Raw genomic sequence first — 11,879 nt, 5'->3', positions numbered from 1 at the left:
CTAGTGTCATCACATCTTCCCTAGACTCTATTTGGGTCTCCAGAAAACACTCCACACTCGTAACAATATCATTTTGATTTTGATGACCTACAAATGCAAAAAGGGTGCATTCATAAAACAAAGTTCTACATACATTTGGTTGTATTTATAGAAAGAACATGCACACACACAAAGAGATATTCCCTTTACTAGCTTACTCTAAAGTTACCTAGCACATACAAGTGGCTTGCTTATTAGGCTCGGATATATGTAAAATGATAATTTTTCTACGAGTAGTTAGGATATCATCATCTGTCACGTAACTTTTTGTCCAAGACATTAGCATTCTATAAAAAAAGAGTTTTTCTCTTGAAAAGAGAGATTGGCAACCATCTCTTAGCTCTGGAGGGAAGGACTACGACATAATAAAGTTTTTATGTCCGGATGGTGAGGCGTGGAGTGGGGATGGCAACGAGGTGAGTCGCGCGAGAGACTACCAAGCCAAAGCTTTCGGACAGGTCGACTTGCTCTTGGCCGGGCGGCAACTCCCAATGGAAGGTGTGAATGAGGCGCGCGAGGGCAAACTCGACGATGCTCGCGCCGAGAGTCAGGCCAGGGCAGATCCTGCGACCGGCTCCGAAGGGTAGGAACTGGAAATGCTGGCCTCGAAAGTCCAATGCACTGCCCTGATCGCCGGACAGGAGGAAGCGCTCAGGAAGGAACTGTGCCGGGCGGTCCCACAGCTTGGGGTCCCGGGCCATGGCCCATGCATGCACCATGACGCGAGTGCCCTTGGGGAGGTGGTAGCCGCCCACCACGCAAGCCTGGCTGGACATGCGGGGCGTCAGGAACGGTCCTGGCACGTGCAGGCGCAACGTCTCCTTCACTACAGCCCTCAGATACCCCAGCCTCGCCATGTCCTCTTCCTCCACCATCCTCTCCCTGCCCACCGCCTCGTCCGCCTCCTTCTGTAGCTTCGCCAGCTCCTCTGGGTTGGCCATGAGCTCCGCCATTGCCCAATCCAATGTCGAGCTTGCTGAATCAATCACTCCCACAAGAAGCTCCTGCGAAAGCACAGGCCAAGGAGAATTAGAAGAACCACGAGTCTATTATAAAGCATCCTGTCTCCTAACTACATTAATCCAATATATCGATGGCGCCATATAGGAATTTGTGAAACCATGAGTACCTGGAGTAGCTGCTTCACCCTGTCCTTGTTTTCCGGGAAGCTAGCCAAGAGCACGCCTAGGAAGCTGCCAGCTGCCGCCTCTTCTCTGCACGCATCCACACCATAGATTTTATCCTGGCCCTGATACAGCTCGTATTGCTTGATCAACTCCTCCAGCAGTGCATCGACCTTCGCGTGGTGTTCATCGAGGGATCCCTTGACTTTGAGGTCCAGGAATCCGAGGACGGGTATAAAGTCGCCAATCATGTTCGACTCAAACAAAAGAGTGCTCTTATGCATTACCTCCTTGAGCCGTTGGATGTGCGACATGTCGTCCTGGCGCTTGCCGACGGCGATTCGGCAGACGAGGTTCTCGAGCAGGGAGTCGATGTGAGAGGTGAGGTCGAGACAGGTGCCGGCGGAGGATTGGATTTTGGAGATGGCGTGGTTGATCTCCTGGTCTAGGACGGGCTGGAAGGAGAGGAGGCGCTTGGGGTTGAAGAGGTGGAGGTTGGCAAAGCGACGGAGATCCTGCCAGGCGGGGCCGAGGTCAGCCATGAAGAGGGTGTTGCCGGTGCCGAACTGCGGGCGGCGCCCGGCCTCCATGGGCGGCCGGTTCGCGAACACCTTGTCCTGGTGCTGAAGCACCTCCCTGGCCAAGGACGGGCTGCTGATTACCACCGTGTCAACGTACCCCAGGCGCAGGTGCAGTATCGGCCCATACTTGCTTGCTAGCTGAGCCAGGTTCCGGTGGATGAGCTTCCCGCCAGCCGCTAAATGATACAGGTTTCCTATCACCGGCCATATTGGCCATGGTCCTGGTGGTAATCCCCTCCATCACCTGCTATTCTGTAACACAACGTAGCACAATAGCACCACCAGCCCGCCTGTCACCAAACTACTCAGCACTTCCGTTCGCACAAGCTCCATGTCGCCGATTCTCATCCACGCTTCGGGCTACTACGAGTCCTGGCTATCACAACCTTTCCCTGGGTACTCAGCCTTCGTATCCTTGGTTGAAGTTGGACCTTGCCACAGAGGTATCTGCAGTGTAAAGACGAACTTACAAGGCACCACTCTGACAACTGACAAGGACCTCGTGGTTCGTCATTTTCTATGGCACTAATGTATAGTAATAGTAAATTTCGTTTCTTAGAATGGGTAATTTAGAGAGCATGAAGCCCTCCCATTTTATAAATTGTGTTCAATTACATCACCCAACACAAATCATCTCTCAAGCTAAGTGTTTTGTACTTAAGTATGGTGGTCGGCTGAAAGTGTTTTGTACATAACTTGGTCGGTGGATTACGAAAGCCCATGGAGCTTTGTCACATGCAATAAAATTAACTCTTTTGGAAAAGCATACACGCTCTAAGGCAAAAGTTTTAGCAATCTAGAAGAGCATGGGTGTTCACACTAGTGGTGGAAGTGCACATAAATGTGTTTTAATTCTTTAAAAGCAACTAGTCATAAAAGTTTATGTCCTCTATTGTTAAATCAAAATTTGCCACGTATGAAGTATAACATCTTTCATTAATTAATTTTTTATTCGAAGGATGTGAGGCCAATAGAAGTTGTGATCATATGGAAGAAAACAACCTTTTTATTTCAAATGAAATGTACGTAGGTTACATCATCACACACCTCCTCTTTTTCCTTATGTCTTCTAGTGTGAACCTAGCCTAAGGCACATTAGCTACTCGAGAGACGCAAGCTCTAAAGTATCACATTGAAGGTTTGAATAATTTAGTTTGTTGTACCTTGATGTCCATATTCCTTGGTTTTAGAGGACATGTGAAAATGAAGCTAGTTGTAACGTGTCCACTTGTATCTTCAGGACACGTCTTAGCAGTCCATCAAAAAGGATGTCTAGAAAGCTCCACCCGACACTCCCATGGAATGTTACGGGGTTTGCGATCTAGGGCTTTTCTCGTCTACCACGTAGTGGAAGTATTGGAGCCATTCCCACTTAGGATCGACCTGAATGAGGGTTTTCCTTATTGGTCATTTCTTAACGACAACTAGCATCGGACCCAAGCGAACTACTTTACGCAGAAACACCAGGTTCGAAGCAGATTCACGCTGCACTTGGTTCAAGGAGAATGGGAAATGAGAGGGATGCAAAGCTCAACCTCTCTGCCATAAGGCATAGTCCCATTCCATTTCCCTAAAACAACGTAAATCAAGATCAATCATAACTCTAGGTCAACACTTTTGTTGCTCGTGTTCTTTGACGATCTTCCTACTGTCCATCGTGTTTTGAGAAAAGTTCCCGGCCAACCGAGACCACCCATCCGTAGGACGGACCTATGGCCACATCCGTCGCACTTTCCTCACGTTGTTTTAATTATCTAATTACCTAATACATTTAGTTGAACATGTAATAATCAACTTCCTTAATTAGCCCGTTAGGCACTGGTTCCTTCACATAACCATATCACTTGACATAGAAAAGCAATGGCAAACAAGTTCATTTTTAATAGGCTATCATATTTATCTTTGAATTCCATAAAGTCCAGCCCGTAGGCTTATCCACAATCCGTCCGAAGGCTATCAGCAATCCATAGGGATCACTAATCTAAGTTTCCGCCTGTAGACTAATATGCGGGCCTCGAGATCCAATCTCGACTCACGTTAGCCTCTTGTGCAGGGCCCGGAAGGCGAGGGATTTACGGCTAGAGTCCCCCCTAGCACCCAAGCGTCCTCCTGCTCCAAGTAGCACTCAACAGAGAGACCTCTCGCGGCGGGTTCAGTCCACTTTCCCGGCGCAGTTAACAACCCTCTTGGTTAGGGTGCTCAGGCAGGCAGTCGGGGGTAACTGAAGTTGCCTCTTCCTTTACGCCTTCAACTTGAAGTATTAGATATCCATTTATCTTTTAGTTCATTGATCAAACAAAGCCAAACAGTGCTCTTAAATCTGTAACAAGCACAAACATATACATTGGTCGTTTTTGTTGGCAAACTGCTAAAGAATGAATCCTTCCTCTCAAATGCGTTCAACACTCGATCCGAGATGACTTGCGACTTGGCAAGATCCCCTATATCCTGGGTTAGGGCGTACCCTATTAACCCGACTTGGTCAAACCTTAAGTTCATAGATTATTTCAATTTATCGGCTGGTCTTTTGCTTCCAAACAATTATCTTTACTCAAGAAAGATACTATGTTAGGATGATTATTCATCCTCTTGCAAGATAACTTGCGTAAGGACCTACCAACCTCATTGCGAGAATTGGCCATTCCCTTATGATCCAATCACAAGATCATATGACTCCACACTTGTTGCGCAAGTGTCACATCGAACTATAAGACTATTCTACTCATCGAATGGAGTCACGAACAATCTGTTCCTGATTACATTAGGCTGATGTCGTCAGTCCTAAGGTTCCAAGTTCCATCTCGTAAGATTCTTAGGGACAAACCCTAGTTCACTTTCCAAATATGTTTCACTGTCCCTACATTCGGTGAATGTGGGCAAGTATTTAAAGTATAGGAGTTTCAGTTTTAGCAATACCTACGATTAGGTCACGTGTTAATTCCTAGTGAATTTCTTGGAATTTAACTCATTCTAAATGAGTACTTCAGGGTTGAGATGTTTAGGTTTATGCCAATTTGTTTAACTCTTGAGGATAGTTATGTTATCATTTCATAAACACATGACTCGTTGTCTACGCATAAATTAATTTTTCAACCCTAACTTATCGATTTAAGGTCAAGCATAGGTTAGGCTAATTCTAACTAATCTTCCTATAACTTTGGGAACAAAATTCACGCTAAACAAGCAACCTTTTACTTGATAATTTATGTAGTTGACAAATGATAATTGCCTAGAGTTATGCATTGTAAAAATCATTTCATGCCTTGCACTTTCCTAAGGATTCGTAGCACTTTCCATGATGATTCATTGCGAAGAGGATATGGGTTAATAATGCGATATGCAGTTTATACTTTCATGTTTAAATGAGGTGTACTATCCTAATTCTGTTCTATAACTGCATAAAGCTATTTACTAGAAATGCATCTATGCTCCCTTTATTTTACTTGTTTTATTAAAAATATTAATGACTAAAATCTTCTATCGTGAGCTAATTTTTCTAAAGCATTTAAGACGAAGAATGCATCCTATTTCCAACAATTATCCTTTGCACAATTGAATTATAACAATACCAAATAAAAACGAGAAAGGAAAACCTGGACTTAGGGTGAGATGTCCACGTGGATGCTAGGAGACGATCCTCCTGCGGCGGCTACGCCTTGGGCTTTCTTAGGAGGCATCGCGAATGCAGCCTTTCCGTCGTGGATGCAGCTTTGCAACTCCTTTTTGAAATTCCACCATGGCTCCCTTTTGCGATAACTTGTACCGTCTGTTGGAAGCAGTTTTAGAAGGCTTCCTCCTTGAAGTAGGGATTTCGAAAAGGGGGTGTCTCAAAATCTTTCGTGAATTAGGCCCATTAAAGCCATGGGAAAGGCTTAATGGCATTATAAAGACTCACACGAACTGGGAATAAAAGGTGTAAAACAAAAGGGAGTATAAGGGTCCTTAGGGAGGAAATTTCGTGGATGGGGTGTTATATGCAAGGGCACATGAAGACTTTGAAATTTCCAGGGGGGTAGGGGTTGTTTTGACAATCCCTCATAGACCACAGCTAGGAGGGAAAAGAAAAAAGAAAAAAAAAAGACAAGAAAGGCCCAATGGAACCCTTAGGGAGGGATTTTGAGGGGGTGGGAGAAAAAGGGCTTAGGGAGGTCTTAGGAGGGAATTCAAGGGGGGTAGTCTTAAGGCTATAGGAAAGGGCCTAAGGGGGATTTAAAAGATGGGGGAGGAAAAGGCCCTTTGGGGTAACCTTTTATGGGGGGGGAAAGGCCCTAAGGGAGCCTTAGAGAGGAATCTTAAGGGGGGGGGGGGGGGGGGGGGGTTGGGGTTTCAAGAGGCCACAGGAAGGGGGCCTAAGGAGGGTTTTAAGACATGGAAAATAAGACCTTTAAGGTCAGACTTCTTTTGGGGGGAAAGGGGGCTTATCGAGCCTTAGAAGCTTCCCCCAAGAAGCTTCTAAAGCTTCTGGGCCACGTGGGGAGGGAAAAAAAATGCCGATTTGATGGCATACTGACGGGATGGGGGTGCGGACTACGATGGCAGAGGGTGACGATGTCTTGGCACTCAGCGACAATCAGCACCTCCACTCCTTCTCTCCCCCTCACAGCCAGATTCTTCACTCCCTTGTACCTGAGGCAACGACAACCACCTCTCTCTTCCTTACTCAGAGTCAGGCACTTTCTTTCACAGTAGTAGCATTAAGGTCTTCACAGCAGCGCCCTCCTGCCTCTCCCAACAGATTTAAATAGGGGGAGGGGATAAGATCCTCCCTCCCCCACGCGTCGAGCCGCATGCTTCAAAGTGTAAGCAAGCACCAGCAAGCTTGCTTCAAATTCTATTCCCCTCTTCCTCCAGCTCGACAGTTGGCTGGAGAGGGGAAAATTTTTTGCCTTTATTTAATTAAAAAAAAGTATCCCTATGTCTTATAGAAGTAGTTTACGCGTGAAAAAGAATCAGAACGTTACATTCTCTCCCCCTTGGAGGAATCGAGATGTCCTCATCTCGAGATAAACTAGGAATATTGATGGTTGAGAGTGCTTTCGTCTATCCAAGTGGCATCCTCTTCGGGATAGTCTTTCCACTGGATGAGGCATTCTCTCATGGTTCTGGATCTCAGTTGTCTCTCCCTAACATCTAAGACCCTATCAGGCCTTAGTTCAAGGACTCCTTGACTAGGCATTACAACTTGTTGGTCATCAAGTACATGGTTAGAATTAGGTATATACTTCTTCAATAGGCTGATATGGAATATATTATGAACCTTTAGGTTCTCAGGGAGTTGCAGTTTATAGGCATTAGGTCCTAGGAATTTGAGGATCTTGTAAGATCCACAATACCTTGGCCTTAGCTTCTTGCAATCTCCTAAGGATAGGGAACTCTTCTAAGGGCGTACATGAATGAAGACCATGTCTCCTTCTTCGAAGACTCTATCTTGATGTTTTAAATCCGCGTATGCTTTTTTTCTATCCTTGGCAGCTTGGATGTCCTATCTTATTGACTTTATTTGGTCATCCATCTCTTCCAACATCTGCCTTGAAGCTTCAACCCTTAAGGTTGGATCTGAGAAGTTTAGGGGACTTCGACAGTCATGACCATACAATGCCTGGAAAGGGGTCATTTGAATGCTTTGTTGGTAAGAAGAATTGTAGGCAAATTCAACCAAAGGCAAGTATTGAATCCACCTCTTCGGCTCACGACAACAGTATGCCCTAAGCATATCCTCGATGAGTTGATTTACTCGCTCTATTTGGCCATCTGTTTGGGGATGGTAAGCTGTGATAAAACAGAGTTGAGTTCCAATGGCTTCAAAGATAGCTCTCCAGAAGTGTGATGTGAAGAGAGAATCACGATCACTAATGATTCTTCTGAGTAGCCCATGTATCTTGAATATCTCCTTGATAAACAATCGTGCAATGTCTGAGGCCTTATAGTTTGTCTTTATTGGAATAAGGTGTGCAACCTTAGTTAGCATGTCAACCACAACCATGATGGAGTTGTATCCTCCTTGAACTTGGGGTAGGCCAACAACAAAGTCCATACTGATGAATTCCCATTTCATTTGGGGGATGTTAAGCGGTTGCAGCTTCCTTGGCATCTTGACATATTCGGCTTTGATACGTTGGAAAGACAAACACTCGGTGACATACTTGAGAACGTCACCTTTGAGCCTCTCCTAATGGTAGCTCTTCCTAACTGCATTGAGAGTCTTGGCATAGCCACGATGACCTGAGAAAGGGGAATCATGGGCTTCCCACAATATCTTCTGCTTAAGTGACTGACTTGCCGGTATACACAACCTTGTTTTATAGTAGATAAGTCCACTATTAATAGAGAATTCATGATACTTAGCTTGCAGCTTTTGGTTTTGATCCTTGATAGAGATCTCCCTTAGCATAGATTGGTAGGATGGATCATGGCATGCATCCTCTCTAGCTAACTCAAGTATTGGATTGTTCGGCATAGATACTTTTGTAGCTAGAGATCTAGCTGCTGATGGATTCTGCAAGATTAGGGAATTAAGGAATGCCTTGCGACTAAGTGCATCAGCAACTACATTCTCTTTTCCTGGTTGGTACTTGATTTCAAAGTCGTACTCTTCCAGCACTTCAATCCACCGACGTTGCCTCATGTTGAGCTCGTTCTGGGTAAAGATCCATTTGAGGCTCTTATGATCAGTCTCACTAGGGTAAACTTGTTACCCAACAGGTAGTGTCTCCAAAGCTTTAGAGCATGGATGACAGCTAGCAATTCCAAATCATGCGTAGCATAATTCTTCTCATGACTTTTCAATTTCCTTGAAGAGTATGCTAGAGGATGACCTTCTTGCATGAGCACACATCCCAAGGCAAGTGTGCTAGCATCAGTTACTACCTCAAACTCCTTATTGAGGTCTGGAAGCTTTAGGATGGGTGCTGATATCAAACTTTGCTTCAGTCTGTCGAAGCTAGTTTGTTCGGGATTTGACCATGCAATGGATGTTTGCTTCTTCAGTAAGTCCGTCAGAGGTGCTGCAATCAAAGCATAGTTTTTTATGAAGACCCTATACCATCCTGTCAATCTGAGGAAGCTGCGCATTTCTTTGACATTTGTTGGTATTGGCCATTCAAGCACATGACCTTGGCTGGGTCCACTGAGATTCCTTCCGCTGATACGATGAATCCCAGATATTCAATCTGACGCTTGAAGAATGCACACTTCTTCATTTTAGCATATACTTATGTGACCTCATTGTCTCAAGGACAATCTGAAGTTGGGGTTCATGATCTTCTTCCCGTTTAGAATAGACTAGAGTGTCGTCGAAGAAGACGAGTACGAAGTCATCAAGATATGGCCTAAAGATATCTTGCATTAACATGTTGAAGGTAGCAGACGCATTTGTAAGCCCAAATGACATAACTAGAGATTCAAAGTGCCCATATCTTGTGTTGAAGGCTGTCTTTGGGATATCTTCTTCCTTGATCCTTATTTGATAGTAACCCGACCTGAGATCAATCTTGGAGAAGATCTTTGCACCCTGAAGATGATCAAGAAGCTCATCTATTCTGGGAATAGGGTACTTATTCTTGACCGTTGATTGATTCAATCCTCAGTAATCAATACATAGTCGAAGTGTTCCATCTTTCTTTTTCTGGAACAGTACTGGAGCTCCCCATGGTGAACTGCTAGGCCGGATGTAGCCTTGATCTAGCAGTTGCTTGAGTCGTTCCTTCAGCTCAATTGCTTCTAGTATGGACATTCTATAAGGTCTCTTTGCAATTGGCGCAGCTCCTGGTACTAACTTAATCTCATGATCCACTTCTCTTTGAGGCGGGAGTTCTGTCAACTCTTTAGGGAATATGCCCACGTATTCCTTTAGCCAAGAAGGTCCTTCATTAGACTCTTGCTTCTGATCTAACTTGTTGAACTTAATTAAGTAGATAGGTAATCCTTTTCTGACTCCTTTTATGATCCGAGATGCTTTGGCCAATTGAATTTTTGGGACTCCAGCCTCACCTTGAGTTGTGACCAATTCCCTTTCAGAGTTTCGAAAGGAAACTTAGCCCTTTCCACAATGAATGTGAGCGTTATTAGGCTTAAGCCAATCCATTCCGAGTAGACACTCATGGATACCTAAACTCATAACTCTGAATTTAACCGAAGTCTTCTTTCCTCCCAGAAAGAATTCCACCTTAGCAGTTTACCTGGTACAAGTAACCTCACGGCCATTTGCCAATTCCACAAGCAAGGTAGGTGCTTCTACTGTGGCTATTCCTAATCTTTTTGCACAAGGTGGTGAGATAAAGGAATGTGTACTGTCACAATCAATCAAGGTCTTGAAACTTTTACCTTGATAGTCCGATGGTGTCTGATGAATCACCGAGAATTGGCGATTCGGGCCTTTCTTGTGTAGAGTAGCATGGACTGTCACCCTTTCGAATTTTGCTTCCATGGTCAGATCTTCTTTTTTCTCTTCTTCACACATTTTCCTATTGGCAACGCAAGTGGTTCTTCCTCTGCCTCGGGTAGTGGCTCCTTGACCACGGCCCGTTCCTTGGAAAGGTGCTTGGTGATGTCCTCCTCCAAGTTTGGGACATTGCCTCTTGAAGTGATCGGGCTCATTACAGTGGAAACAACAGAGGTTTCGGCCATTGCTTTGAGTAGGAACAAAGTTGTTGATGTTATTAGTCCTTGCTTTCTTTCTTTGTCCCTGATTATGACCTTGAACTCTCTTCATTTGAGGTCTGAATGCTCCTCTGTTCGGGTCATTATAAGACCAAGTTTTGTTACCCCTTGGTCTAGCTTCCACCTCCTGAATTATAGGCGCAGCTCAAATAAGAGCATCCTAAAGATCTGATGGACGTATAGATTTGAGACGTGTATTTACTGGTGTATTTAAACCAACACAAAATTTGGACACCTGCTATGTCATGTCCATCTGCGGCGCATACTTTAAAAGTGAGACGAATTTAGAGTAGTATGTGTTAAGAGTGAGCCCGAGCTGTTTTAGCTCGTAGAATTCATTTATTTTTTGCATGCGATATGCACATGGTAAGTATGTTTCCTACATGGATTTCTTCAGCTTCTCCCAGGTAACGGATCCTTCTGCGATCCCTTGATCCCTGCGCCATTGCTTCCACGAAAGCCTAGCTTCACCGGTGAGCTTCAGCTTGGCAAGCATAGCTTGATTGGCGAGTGCAATACCGGCTGCTTCGAAGTAATCCTCCATGGATTCAATCCAAATTTTAGCATCAGCTTGAACGGACCTGCCTCTCTCATCAAATTCGAGTGGCTTAATTTGCTTGAGAAGAAACTTCTTCTCCTGGATTACAGCAGTACTTAATGTAGGAGGTGAACTAGGAACCTCTACTTGGGGTTGTGCCTGGATAAAGGTTTCTTAACGTTATTATATGATAACCATTATTTATTTATATTACATCTTCAATTCCGCTATCAACCAAGCAGTCTAACCACTTAACTTTTTATTGATTCTCGTGCACAATCAAATATTGATAAAAGGAAGTCTTATTTGTATATATATGGGCATAGCCCCTTTCAGAATACAACATTTCTTGCGATGATAAGCCAACTGTTACATTTAGTTTGGGGAGAACAACGTTGTATTACATTTATTTATAGGAATTGTATAATAGTATGGTTTCGGGTCATGGATCATTTAGGAATTGGTAACTCATTGGAAGTTCAGGGTATCGTTTCCTTTGGAACCCATTCTTCTCATGGCGCCCCAACACTTTAACCCTGTTGGCGGGGATCACATGGGTTACTTCCTCATATACATATGAGTTCATCTCAACACTCCGACCTTGAATATGTAAAGTTGAGTTTACATGAGCTTCCACAAAAATGAACAACTTCACAACTTTTAGGTCTTCCACCCACTTGATCCTCTTTAGGTTGGTTTGTAGGTAAGTAAACCGATGGGCAGCTATATAGTAGATTCCTGAGGCACCCGTCCATCTTCGTTCCATGTACAAAGGCAATGGATTATAGATTCGCTCTAGGATGTTCATCATCTCAACCCTTTCTCGATAATGCGGAGAATGCATTGCAGTCATAAACATGACGTGGAACACCAAGAACTTGTTCCATGCTTCGTAATTCTGCAAGACAGTATTGAAAGTAAGGAAATGTTTGGACAGCA

The 11,879-nt window shown here is 44.3% G+C and overlaps 1 pseudogene across 1 annotated transcript; it reads right to left on the bottom strand.

Annotated features, from left to right (window-relative positions):
• Positions 1-297: 297 nt before the first annotated feature.
• On the bottom strand, positions 298-2,258 carry LOC148010897 (cytochrome P450 71AU50 pseudogene; annotated as a pseudogene). Its single transcript, XR_015689492.1, has 3 exons — positions 2,215-2,258; positions 1,169-1,979; positions 298-1,043 (listed from the first exon to the last, which is right to left on the bottom strand). The product of XR_015689492.1 is annotated as a cytochrome P450 71AU50 pseudogene (transcript).
• Positions 2,259-11,879: the final 9,621 nt, after the last annotated feature.

The sequence above is a fragment of the Lygodium microphyllum genome, chromosome 29, assembly GCF_053477565.2.
Source record: "Lygodium microphyllum isolate KBCC chromosome 29, Lygodium_microphyllum_v1.1.10, whole genome shotgun sequence".
Lineage (NCBI taxonomy): Eukaryota > Viridiplantae > Streptophyta > Polypodiopsida > Schizaeales > Lygodiaceae > Lygodium > Lygodium microphyllum.
The sequence above is the reverse complement of the archived record's forward strand: the minus strand, read 5'-3'. Positions and strand labels throughout refer to the sequence as shown.